Source organism: Lepidochelys olivacea (genome assembly GCF_965140295.1).
Source record: "Lepidochelys olivacea isolate rLepOli2 genome assembly, chromosome: 8".
Lineage (NCBI taxonomy): Eukaryota > Metazoa > Chordata > Testudines > Cheloniidae > Lepidochelys > Lepidochelys olivacea.
The window spans coordinates 5,511,637-5,525,363 of NC_140418.1; the positions used below are offsets into that span (position 1 = coordinate 5,511,637).

At 45.0% G+C, this 13,727-nt stretch overlaps 1 long non-coding RNA gene across 1 annotated transcript in view; it reads left to right on the plus strand.

Moving 5' to 3' along the window:
* The window catches only part of LOC311525730, a 36,497-nt gene extending 23,516 nt beyond the window's left edge, over nt 1-12,981 (plus strand). Inside the window, exons 3-6 of the long non-coding RNA XR_014712847.1 lie at nt 811-1,018; nt 1,585-1,763; nt 5,859-5,972; nt 10,078-12,981. This is a non-coding gene — a long non-coding RNA (uncharacterized lncRNA). The remainder of the gene's footprint in view (nt 1-810; nt 1,019-1,584; nt 1,764-5,858; nt 5,973-10,077) is intronic.
* The last annotated feature ends 746 nt before the right edge of the window (nt 12,982-13,727 follow it).

Sequence of the window (13,727 nt, forward strand, 5' to 3'; positions counted from 1 at the left end):
TTGATACTGACTGAAATATTGCTCGGTTGTATTCCAATTGCACAGCTTCATAGAATACCATGACTTTCCCAAATTCAGAGGTCAGCCAAAAACAATCAGTGAACATGAAGACAGGTACAGCCAATTCTCTCCATTCCACATCACTGGGTCTTGGACATATAAACTGGCCCACAAAGCCAGAAAAACACCTACTCGGTTTTGCACCCTAAGGACCTGATCCAAGCCCATAGATTTGAATGGATCAGGCTCTAAATCAGAACAGAAATTCATCAATAAATATTTTGTACAGCCTTGACCTCTTGAGATAATATTGCAGCATTGCTCATTTAAAATTATGTCCTCCTTTTATAGTCTGGAGTCTCACAAATAGCTGATTTTTTGTTTTTTCTAATGGATGATTATGAATGAGTAGGAAGAGTCCAGGAAAGAATTTAACATTGATTAGTAATGTGACACTCTGTAGAAAGCAATTAAATATGGAAATAGGAACATTCACCCTCATTGCAAACAAGCAAATAAACCAGCTTAAATAGTTATGCTATCTATCTGACATAAAAGTTAATTTCAATGAATTATGAGAGTAAAACCCTTTCAGAAACTTCCTTTCTTCTTTATTATAAATGCAGCTCTAAAGCAGGCCTGCACTTCCAGCATAAGGAAGCTAATTGTTTGCCTACAAATTACAGCTATGGGCTTTGTGTTTCTTATGAAATCATTCCATAAAACTAATTGCAGATCCTCCCAATGCCACTAAGAGGTCACCGACCATCAATTTTGTTTGAAAAATAAAGCAAACTTCTCTGCTTCTAGCGCAGGTTATCCAGACATGTCCATTAAAACTGAGGAGAATCTCAAGCACCAGTTTCTGGGTGGGTCTCTGACCTGTGGCTCAGGAACAGGAACCTGCTGAGTATGCAGAGTCCATCTGGAAGATGCTGCTAGTTACAGGATACTCACTCTTGTCTTGGTGATGATCTGCCCTAATGTGAGCTTCACAGGTCTGCAGTACAGATAACAAGTAAGTTTCTGGGCTAGCATAAATTGGTGGTGCTCCATCGACTGCAAGCTGGAGTAGTTATATATTTGTTAAGGACCACCCTTGAGAAGGCGTAGGGAGGGGCATATTGAAGCAGGATGGGGGGCTATTTGAACTTTCACATTTATATCTCTTTCCATTTGGGTGGAGTGTGAGTTAATCCATTTTGACTCCTGTACACATGGGTAGAGCTGGAATGTGTAGGTCATGGGGAGTCTGAGTGCAAGGGGTTCTAACTTACACCACTTACACATTTTGTCTTAACCTGGCCCTCTGTGTCTAAGAAGTTTAGAGGGAACCCACACTTGTTTATCTTACACCTTCTGGCTCTTTCTAAGTGTATGTTAACCCAGCTTTCATGCCCTTAGACTGATTTTTTAGGGGTGGATTGTACAATCCTCATTCACCCTTGAAAGCATGGGTTGTGTGAGTCAGTGTTCACTAATATGCATAAGGGTTTCATAATCTAGTCCTTTGAATTCACATCCACTTAACAGGTAACTTGTGTTCATCCCTTTACATATAACAGCTCAATTTGACCCACTTAGGCGGAGTAAAGCCACGTTGCTGTAACTCACACTACAAGGGGACAAGAAAAGGAACGAAGAGGAAGGTGTAAAATCTAAGTCAAAGCAAACTCCGTTCCTACATTAACTTTCAGCTCCTTAGCACGCACATTACAGCATCTTACACTTCGTTCCATTCATTTACAAGTTAATTAAGTGAGGTAAGTAGGACAAATGGATTCTAACATGCACCAACTTAAGTTGCACCTCATCCATGAGTTTGGCTTTGAATCTTCAGCCTGTGAAAAAAAAATCCTTACCTCATTAGAATTATACTTTATACTCTGTTAGTGGCACATTGATTTTATTTGTGTTTTGAATTAGTTCTAATTGTTTCTGTTTTAATCTTGCATGAATTGTAGTCTTAAATCTGCTTATTCCATGGTCTGTGAGGCTCGTAGAATGCCAGAGATATATAGGCATTGCATAAAATAGGAAACATTGTTGCTGTTATTGCTATTATTAGGGGTATATGTTATGGAGTAAGTTTGTTATTTAATGAGCCCCATGGGGACAAAATGGACAAAATTAAGCTGAGTCCCTTTCTTTTTGTATGCAGCCATGTCAGTCCCAGCCTATTAGAGACATCTTTTAAGGGGCCAACTTCTGCTGGTGAGAGAGACAAGCTTTCGAACCACACAGAGCTCTTCTTCAGGTCTCGGAAGCTTGTCTCTTTCACCAAGAGAAGTTGGTCCAATGAAAAATATTACCTCACCCACCTTGCCTCCCTTTCTTTTTGGTATTTAGTGATTTCTGTGTTTGTTTTCATGAATAATGGATGGCGGTATTTATTTGAAGGAGAAGATGCTCCCCCAATAGTGCTGTCATGGTGGAATATTCCATCAGGAGGAATATAATTAACTTTCTCAGCAGCCAGTCAGGGCCTCCCAGGCATAAAATGTGATACATTTACCAGAACAAAAGTGCTTGGGAATCCTGGGGAACTCTTAATGGGAGAAAAGTTACATGAGGCCCTGCATTCCTTGTACACCCAGAACTCCCACTAAAGTCAATGGGAAACTTGGATAGGTCTATGCCTTGTGTTTCAGAAGAAGACAAAATCTCTGCTAAATCTAACTGGATGACGGTACAGTAATCTCCTTCAGGTGAAATCTCATCCTTGTTTCAAAGTGATAGTTACAAGTTTATTCTCTCAAGTATACGTATTGAGAGTCCTGGTAATTGTTCTCCTTGCTAGTCTAACTTCAGATTGTGTTCTTATTCATGTGTGAATGTTATCCTAAAAATAAACATATTGAGCTACTTGCTTCAATAATGTCATGCAGGAGTGAGTGAGTAATATGCAGGAGTAAGGGGCGGGCTCCCTGAAGAAGGTAGAAAGAAAGAAGAATGTGTCTTGTGGCACCTGGTAGGGTACTGCAGGGAGCTGAAGGACAAAAATGGTTGGCACTGAGATGAAGCAGGCTGAAATAGGGACAAATACAAGGACGGAACAATCCAGGGTGGGCACTCAGACCTTGGAGGAAGAGGTTGTGTGGAAAGCAATGGCAGAAGCAAAGAGGCTTCAGGAGAAGCTAGTGGCTTCAGAACAGGCTCTGCAAGCAGCTGTTAGTGAGCTGCAGGAGGAGTGTTGGGACATTGCAGAAGAGAAGGATTGCCTCCTAATTATGGTGAGTCAGTTCGAAGGGGAGCTGGAGATGCTGAGGGCCCAGGTGGTTCAATCATGCAGCCAGGGACAACAATGAGGTAGCAAGGAATAAGGTGGGGACAGGACCCCTGGAGTTTTGTTGTCAGTGTGGGAGAAGAGGGCACAAACAGAAGTCTTGCCATCTCATGGATTGGTACCACGAGTGGGGGAAGTGACAAACTGAGGATAGTAAAGAGGAATAGTTTGTGCCAGGAGAGAGGCATAGCCCTCCAGGCAGCCCAGAAAATGCAGATGCAGTATACAGTTTGCTAAGAGGAATTGATGAACTCTCTGTATCGGTAAAGGAGAAGGTTTTGACCCACTCTGTAAAGGAGGGAGATGCTTCAGGCTTAGCACATGAAAGAGACACAACAAAGAAAGCTGAGGATGTATTCGAACTGGGTTTTCCACAGGTGGTAGGGAGTTCTAGGGAGAAGGTACTGGTTTGGGAGATGGACCTTGCTTGGATTTCCCCTAAGAGGGAGGAACTAGGATTCCATCCAGACCTTACTCAGGGGGTTCCCGTTGAAACCCAGACAATGCCCGGGGGGCGGGGCAGGTGATGGGCACCCAGACAGTGACCACTGGGATAACAAGGAATGCATGATTAGCCGAGCTTCTCCTCAGGGCACATGGGAGCAGCTAATTGACAAATGCCAGGAAGCCACTGAGGAATGAGATCGCTTGCTTATCATGGTAAGCAAAATTGTGGCAGAGCTGGAAATCCTACAGACCCAGACTGCGTCTTCACAGGACTGGTGACATGGGTTTAAAAAAAAAAAAAGAGTGGGGAATAATTTATTTTGCAGGTACACTTTGCCCTGGGGGAGTGAGGCTGGTATGTAAAAGGTGACCAGCCCATCATGGGTTGGAGAGCCTGATTTCAAGATAAGAACATAAGAACGGCCTTTCTGGGTCAGACCAAAGGTCCATCTAGCCCAGTATCTGATCTTCCAACAGTGGCCAATGCCCCATTGGGAATGAACAGAACAGGTAATCATCAAGCGATCCATCCCCTGTCACCCATTCCCAGCTTCTGGCAAGCAGGCTAGGGGACACCATCCCTGCCCATCTTGGATAATAGATATTGATGGACCGAACCTCCATGAGATGAGTCCCACCTAAGAGGAATCAGGTGATTCCACTACAACAGGAAATTGCAGGGAGGGGTGGTGTCCAGAGAGCAGCAGCGACATCCAGAGGTAAGAAGCTGGGGAAGGAGAAGAAAAAGGAGGGTGTGTGGAGCTGGGGCTGGTGGAAGGGGCAGCTATCTGGGACAAGTCTGTCCCCTGCAGAGCCCTAGCCGGATAAAGCCTGTGAGTGGAAGTTAGAGAAAGGAGGATGAGCTGAAAGCTTTGTATTTTGTTTGGAACTCTTCTGGGTTTTGGCTAAGTTGTCAGCCTGAGGAGAGCTGGGGAAGAGTAAGTTAAAGGATTTGAGGTTAGCAGGTCACAGGAGACTGAGTGAGTTGTTAAAGGGTATGTCCACGCCACAATTAAAAACCCACGGCTGACCCATGCCAGCTGGCTCGGGCTGTAGGGCTGATTAATTATGGTTTAGATGTCCAGGCTTGGGCTAGAGCCTGGGCTCTAGGACCCTGCGAGGTGGGAGGGTCCCGGAGCTGCAGCCCGAGCTGGAACTTCTGCATTGCAGTTAAACAGTCCCACAGCCCATAGGTGCTGACTACGTGGCTATTCCGGGGCTGGAGCATCCATGGGGAAAAAAGTAGTGGGTGGTCAGCACCCACTGGTAGCCACACGAATCAGCTCCTCCCCCACTCTCCCAGCGCCTCCCAGAGTCCCGCCCGCTGGTGGGCCCCACCAATCAGCTCCTCCCCTTCCTCCCAGTGCTTCCTGCATGCTGCAATCAGCTGTTCAGCGGCATGCAGGAGGCATTTGGGGCGGGGGGGTGGAGCAGGGGAAGGATGAGGCGGGGCAGAGGCAGAGCAGGGGCAGGAAGGGGTGGGGGTGGAGCCTTGGGGGGGAAGAGGTGGAGTGGGGATGGGGTCTGAGGTGGAGCAGGGGTCCAGCACCCCCGGAGAAATCACCAAGTTGACGCTTCTGCTGCAGCCTGAACCTTTGAGCCCAAGTTAGCTGGTATAGGCCAGCCATGGTGTCTAACTGCAGTGTGGACATACCCAAAGAGGCCTGGCTGAAGGGCAAATGGAGGCAAACTGGCCACAGAGGCAACTCTTGCCATGAGTGGGTGCCTAACAGACAGGAAGCGGCCATGGTGCTCCATGGTTATTTAAGTGTGCCCCTGATTTGTACAATTGTTTTCTAATATTCTCTATTCCTTTGATCATGCAGCCTAACGTTTTACAGTGGTTCCCTTGTTGAACATTATAGCCTATTGGCTAGATGTCTTATGAGCTCTCTATCTTAACTCCTTGATCTTTTCCTTGAGGTCACTAATTCTGAATGTCTGTGTGAATTTGTGTTTTTAATGGCTCTTCCCAATATGCATTGCTTTCCAGCTATCTTAACTGAGCACCATGTTGGCAGATGAAACTTATCAAGTTTTGTCAGAGCCTTCTAGAGTTTCTCACATGGGCTTGACTAACCTAAATAATTCTGAGTTATCAACACATTTTTATCTGCTCTTTCAGGTACTTAATCTATGGACATATTCAACAGTACTGGTCATAGTTCTGAACCCTAGGGCATCTCTGGCTTTAATGTCTTCCCATGCTTAGAGTGGCCATTAATTCCTATTCCTACAGGTAATTGTGTTTAATGTGACGATGACAAGTTGCTTCTTTCCACCCACATTATATCATTGTTCCTGCTATTCAGTGTGTAGAATTAGCAGAATCCTCAGGATTCAAACTGAGGGTGAACTGATGGCAGCAACCATTAAAATAAAATAGCTATCAATAAGTACAGAAGGGCTATGAGAAGGCTGTATTGTGATTCACTCTGGAACATCTTGAAGTGTTATGATATGCCCGCAGAAATAATTAACATTGTCAAGTCTTTATATCAAGGCTCAGCATACACAGTTAGAGTAAATGCAGATTGAGTGAATGGTTCAGGATAGGCACTGTCAAACACTGATGTATTCTCTCATCTCCGCTCTTTGCACTACTGTGGACTTTATTAGGAGAAAAAAGTGTAGATGGATACACAGGCATTCATAGAATATCAGGGTTGGAAGGGACCTCAGGAGGTCATCTAGTCCAACCCCCTGCTCAAAGCAGGACCAATCCCCAATTAAATCATCCCAGCCAGGGCTTTGTCAAGCCTGACCTTAAAAACTTCTAAGGAAGGAGATTCCACCACCTCCCTAGGTAACGCATTCCAGTGTTTACCACCCTCCTAGTGAAAAAGTTTTTCCTAATATCCAACCTAAACCACCCCCACTGTAACTTGAGACCATTACTCCTCGTTCTGTTATCTGCTACCATGGAGAACAGTCTAGATCCATCCTCTTTGGAACCCCCTTTCAGGTAGTTGAAAGCAGCTACCAAATCCCACCTCATTCTTCTCTTCCATAGACTAAACATCCCCAGTTCCCTCAGCCTCTCCGCATAAGTCATGTGTTCCAGTCCCCTAATCATTTTTGTTGCCCTCCGCTGGACTCTTTCCAATTTTTCCACATCCTTCTTGCAGTGTGGGGCCCAAAACTGGACACAGTACTCCAGATGAGGCCTCACCAATGTTGAATAAAGGGGAGCGATTACGTCCCTCGATCTCCTGGCAATGCCCCTACTTATACATCCCAAAATGCCATTGGCCTTCTTGGCAACAAGGGCACGCTGTTGACTCATATCCAGCTTCTCGTCCACTGTAACCCCTAGGTCCTTTTCTGCAGAACTTCTGCCAAGCCATTCGGTCCCTAGTCTGTAGCGGTGCATTGGAGTCTTCCGTCCTAAGTGCAGGACCCTGCACTTGTCCTTGTTGAACCTCATCAGATTTCTTTTGGCCCAATCCTCCAATTTGTCTAGGTCCCTCTGTATCCTATCCCTACCCTCCAGCGTATTTACCTCTCCTCGCAGTTTAGTGTCATCTGCAAACTTGCTGAGGGTGCAATCCACACCATCCTCCAGATCATTTATGAAGATATTGAACAAAACCGGCCCCAGGACCGATCCTTGGGGCACTCCACTTGATACCAGCTGCCAACTAGACATGGAGCCATTGAACACTACCCGTTGAGCCCGACAATCTAGCCAGCTTTCTATCCACCTTATAGTCCATTCATCCAGCCCATACTTCTTTAACTTGCTGGCAAGAATACTGTGGGAGACAGTGTCAAAAGCTTTGCTAAAGTCAAGGAACAACACATCCACTGCTTTCCCTTCATCCACAGAGCCAGTTATCTCGTCATAGAAGGCAATTAGATTAGTCAGGCATGACTTTCCCTTGGTGAATCCATGCTGACTGTTCCTGATCACTTTCCTCTCCTCTAAGTGCTTCAGAATTGATTCCTTGAGGACCTGCTCCATGATTTTTCCAGTCATTGCATGGCTCAAAACAATACTCTAGAACTGTGCGTCTCAAAGCTAGTCCACCGCTTGTTCAGGGAAAGCCCCTAGCGAGCCGGACCAGTTTGTTTACCTGCCACGTCCGCAGGTTTGGCCGATCGCAGCTCCCACTGGCCACGGTTCGCTGCTCCAGGCCAATGGGGTCTGCGGGAAGGGCGGCCAGCACATCCCTTGGCCCCCGCCGCTTCCCGCAGCCCCCATTGGCCTAGAGCGGGAAACCGTGGCCCGTGAGAGCCGCGATTGGCCGAACCTGTGGACACGGCAGGTAAACAAACCAGTCCAGCCTGTTTTTTTTTCATAGCTGATTATTAACCCTATCTTTTGAGACCCCCAGCAAATCCCAACTTAAGCATTATTTTAGAAAGCAAAAGAATACAAGAGGTGAGTCCATTTGCATACCTTGACTGCAATGCGCAAGGCAGTGGGGAAACCCAGAAGAAAATTAGTCCTGAATTGGCAGATAACAGTTGCATTTACCATCTTAAACAATATTTGGTCTTTAAGTTGTAGATCTTTGAATTATCGAAACTACAATTCTTGAACTCAAGTGTTATTTCTATCTTCATATATGGAGGTAAAAGCTTGAAATCCAAGATATAAACAAATGTCTAAATGATTTTAAAAGCAAATGCCTTAGAAAAATTATAGGATATTAAATGGAATGCATTTATCACAACTGCAGTTTCAGAGAGTTCACCAACTCCTTATTTGTAATGTTACCCAGAGAAGAGGGAAATATCTGGGATGTGTTAAAAATGAAGTTGAGCATGTACCATTGCAGTCATGCCACTGGGCAGTGAGAGGAACACACACAAGGGACTGACCGAAAGAATCCCTCTATCAAACACTGCCCAGAGAGAAAGAACTTATGGGATGTAGCAGACATACAAACAGCGGTCCAGCATAGACAGGGATGGTGAAGCCTTGTTCATGACATAAGTGACATCTGACGGTGACCGAACAATACCAGAGGGCAGAAGGGCAAGAGAGTTAATTAAATAATTAAATAATCACTGTTCAGGCCCTGGTAAATACTTTATCTGATACTTCACAGCATAACATATAGTAGCACAATGTTAACATTGAAATAATTGCACTATTCCAGCGGTTCTCAAACTTCATTGTATCACGACCGCCTTCTGACAACAAAAATTACTACATGACCCAGGAGCAGGGACTGAAGCCAGATCCCCGCCACCCCGGGTGGGGTTGGGGACCGGGGACAAAGCCAAATCCCGAGCCCTACTGCCCTGGGCCGAGGGAGGGGGCGGGGGGCGGGCAAGGGGGAAGCCAAAGACCAAGGGCTTCAGCCCTGGGCTGCAGGCCTATAACCTGAGCCCTGCCATCCAGGGCTGAAGCCAAAGCCTGAGCCCTGCTGACCAGGGCTGAAGCCCTCAGGCTTCAGCTTCAGCCCAGGTAGTGGGGTTTGGGCTTCAGCCCCGAGCCACAGCGAGTCTAACGCTAGCCCTGGTAACCCCATTAAAACAGAGTCGCCGCCCACTTTGGGGTCCCGGCCCACAGTTTGAGAACCACTGCGCTACTCTATGATGTGTGCCCAAGCATTACTGCCTATGCTAAAATATGGAACGTCCAAGATTGGCAAGGACATCACCTTCATTGGCAAGTGATAGCACAGGCTACCAACATATCTGCTCGACTATGTAAAGCACCCCTAAATCATCCCCTGAATATTTGCATATGGACACATGATGCGTAAGCCACTCAGTCCACCTCAGATGTTAAAATTCCTTATAAGAAACCAAATGATCAATATTCATATTGGGGGGGAAAAACAAGCCTTTCCCCACTAATAGTAATTATTTATACTTCAGTAGCAGTCAGAGGCCACAGTCAGGGACCAGGGCCCCATCGCATTATGCGGGGTGCCTGAAATGGGTTAGAGAGATGCTGAGGCAGTAGTCTGTATAATTATTGTGCTCACATATTCCTGAATCTCAGCTCACCCGTAATCCGTGGCTGTAGCCCTGGCCCGACTTCTGTCTTTTCAGAAAGAATTACGCAGTTAAAACCTCAGGGCTACTGCATGTCAAATCCTGACAAGTAAATGTTAATAGCCCCCCCCTCTCCCCCCCAGCTCTGAAGAGAGAGTACCATACAGTTTAACAAACAAATATTTAATACACACCAAATATTGCAAATAGAATTTGGAAAACTATGAATATTCTTGAAATAAAAGTTATTCTGCAGTAAGTCTATAGGTGTTCCTTAGACAGACCTCTCCACTTCGTTGCTATTATATTAAAACCAAAGGTGCCAATGTATGTAACATTTACACTTCTGTACTTACACATTCACATTCTCCTTTCATCTTCTCTTACAGGTGATTTCTCAGCCTTTATTAAGAGGCCCATAACTTGTTTAACAGCTGGATCCTTCCACACTCAAGCAGCATGGCAGCCTCTAATTCCTTTCCAAACACTTCCAAGCCGTGTTAGCAAAGAGTCAGGGGATCTCCACAGGTAGCCGCATTCCAACCCCTGGGTTAATCGTTGAGCGGTCAACCATTGCTGGAGAAACAAAAATCTCCAAAGTGTCCAAAGTGGTACGGGGATTGGAACCTAGCCTTGCCAGCAGACACATCTCATCTCTTGGTCCTGCATAGATCAGCCACTGTGTCCACAGGGCTGTCTTTAACACCTCTATTTATAACCTTTTAACCCCTGCACTCTGGCTCAGGTCTCCGCGGATGACTGGGTGTGACCTGCCAAGTGAGTTTCCCCACCAAAGAAACTTCCCATGCAGCTTTTGAAACAGCTACTGAGCATGCCTAGTAACTACCACTCCCTAGTTCTGGATGTTTCTGGGACTTTCTAGCTGAACTGCCCTGCCCTATGCCCATGTGCAGAGGTGCAGAATATTCCAGCTAAAATCCATGTTTCCTTCCCACTGCTTCTCTCCCTGTTTGTGGACCAAACAGTCAAATGCTGCAGTGTAACACATGTTGGTTACATGCACACAGCAAAAGATGGCTCCTGCCCCCAGATTTTACAATCTAAGTACAACGGAAGATACTCTGTTGATTAGAAGAAAGGCTGTCAACTTCAAATCTACAGCTAGTCCTCGCTAGATCTGGCTGGTGACGGCCCGTATGTTGCTACAGCTCTAAGACAGGATATGTGGATTTATTTTTTTTCTGTAAGTGAACCCTCTCACTGCTCTAACCCAATCACCCTAATGGAGTTGAGCAGTCAGATTAACAAATGCTAAAATGCTAGTTGGGAAATTATTTCCTTTTCCAGCATACTTACAGCTCTTTGCAGTTATTAGAGTCCTAACACGAAGCTGTGGGAAGGACACCGTAACTGACCGTGCCCTGGCACTCCCATCACACAGTGTTAAAAACTTTTAAGTTAAATTGTTTTTATTAAAAAAAAAAAACTGGAGACAAGGAGGCCAATCTGTGACTGACAAAGTCAGCTTCTCTCTGCACGGCCCCTGAACACACACAGCTGCTAAGCAGTTATTTTTACATAAATCAAGCAGGTGCTGTATAATCAATGATCCTGTCTCCAAGCTCTCAAAGATGCATACAGAATCCAGAGCAGTTTTTAGAATGAAGAGAGCCGTAAGTCCAGAAGCTCAATTAGTCTGCTTATTTGGAAGGAGACTCTGCTTTTAGCATGGTACACTTGGGGAATGTTATCTGCTATTAAAATCATCCAAAACATGCAAACATATTAATGCTTCCCAATGCCTTTCCCAGTATATCTACCTAAACCAGTCCTTCCCCCAACTTCTAATCAAGTCCATGTGTCAAACCCACCCCAGTCTTTCCTACAGAGTTTAATATCCAGCACAAAAAATGGCAACTGAGTAACAGTTTTTCAAGAAGTAAACATCTTAATTTTTAGAAGACTGTAAGAAAATGTCGTAAGATTTTTTTTTCTTTTCTCCTGTGAGCCATGTTGCCTGTATCTTCTCCAGAACCTGAATGTCTTTCATTAGACTGAGTGCACAGTACCACATGCAATATTCAGAGAGGGTCTAAAACTTTAGATTAAATTACCCTAGTGGTTGTAAGGGAATGTGGATTCAAACTGCATTGGCACAAAGTGTCCAATTAACTGGGTAGCCACATAGCTGGGGCCAAATTGTCCCTGTTGTCTTCAGCAGGGGCTGCAAAAGCATAGTGAAGAGCAGAATTTGGCTCTGATCATGTAACGAACTTTCTACCCAATTAGTGGGATTTTAGCTTCAAATAGTCAAGAGATAGTTTTCTGCAAAAGCCACTTCCCTTATAGGGGAAGAGAAAGTGAGGCCAGGCAGTTGTAGTATGTGGGAGAAGATGACAGAGTTGTGCTCCTTTCTGTCACCCAGGAGCAAGAATGATGAGATGTTAATAATGATGTTAGGTTTCAGAGTAACAGTCGTGTTAGTCTGTATTCGCAAAAAGAAAAGGAGTACTTGTGGCATCTTAGAGACTAACCAATTTATTTGAGCATAAGCTTTCGTGAGCTACAGCTCACTTCATCGGATGCATACTGCGGAAAGTGTAGAAGATCTTTTTATATACACACAAAGCATGAAAAAATACCTCCTCCCACCCCACTCTCCTGCTGGTAATAGCTTATCTAAAGTGATCACTCTCCTTACAATGTGTATGATAATCAAGTTGGGCCATTTCCAGCACAAATCCAGGTTTTCTCCCCACCCCTCCCCCACAAACCCACTCTCCTGTTGTTAAGAGCAGATGTGCTAGAAATGTGACTAAAATGTGTTTAAACCAGGCAAGTGACTCAGGAAAAGTTGTTAAACAAGTTCCTCCTAGACAAAGGGTTGTGGATTCGCTGTCTGCCTTGTGAACCATGGACAATGGGGATATAGCAGTAGTAAACAAAGCAACCAGCTCACAGATAGAGGGAAGACTTCATTTGCATTGTACAATTGCTGCAGGAAACATCACATGGGAACTCATCAGGGAGGGACACTTTGATCATGCCCCCCCCCCCCCAGAGGAGACAAGAGACTAAATCACCCAGGGGACCTTTCTGGCTCTTGACACCAGGCCAATGAACTTCGGGGGACTATACAGAACTGGAAAGAAACTTTAGGTTATCCTTCACCTGAGGAGACACAGAAACCAAGCGCTTTGGACTCTTTGTTGGAGCTTGGTTAAAGACTGGCCAGACATGCAGGAAGAATAACTGTAGTGAGAAACTTACTTTGAACAAAAGACTCTAATTTGGTAAATTCTCTTTTAGTCTTGAAAGTGTATTTTTACTTGTTTGTGTAACCACATCTATCCCTGTTCCTTCAATTTGGTGTCACTTACATCGAGGTTGCATTCTTAATAAACTTGTTTTACTTTTACAAAACCATCTCAGTGCTGTATGTTAAACTAAAAGGGTAAAAGCCTCAGCTAATCTAGCAGGCTGGTGTGCGTACCGTGTCTCTTTGGAGGCAGCAAACTTAGCTTCTGTGAGGGTCCAGTGAGAGGGCCTGGACAGTGCAGGGGAGATGGTTATGGAGACACTCGAGACTAGAAGGGCTGTTGGTGTCACACTGCAAAGAATAACCAGGCTGGTGGAAGCCAGGGTGAGGTCATGGTGCTGGAAGCAGGCTGCTAGCACCAGGGCTCTGAGCCAAAGTTGCAGAGCACAGAAGCACCCAGGGTTTCAGGGCAGGTGGTAACACAATCTTTACTGGCCTGGGTGAACCCACAAAGTGTCACAGATGTTAATTGCATTGTTTATTTTCCAATTATAAAGTGACACTTGCCCATGAAGAATTATATTTATTTAAATAAAGCACTTTCCTAAATGAGTTCATTCCAAATCATCTGAAAAAACTCCTGTCAGTCAAGCTGGGTGTGTGAGACGTCAGATTACTCATTGCAAATATTATTATGTTTTGTCGTTAGTCACTCTCAAACCCAACCAGAGTTCGTCAATTTGTTTGTTTTTTCATATTTGTTAAATAATGGTTCATGTTACAGTACCACCTGAGGGCCCCAATCTGCAAGGCACTGTA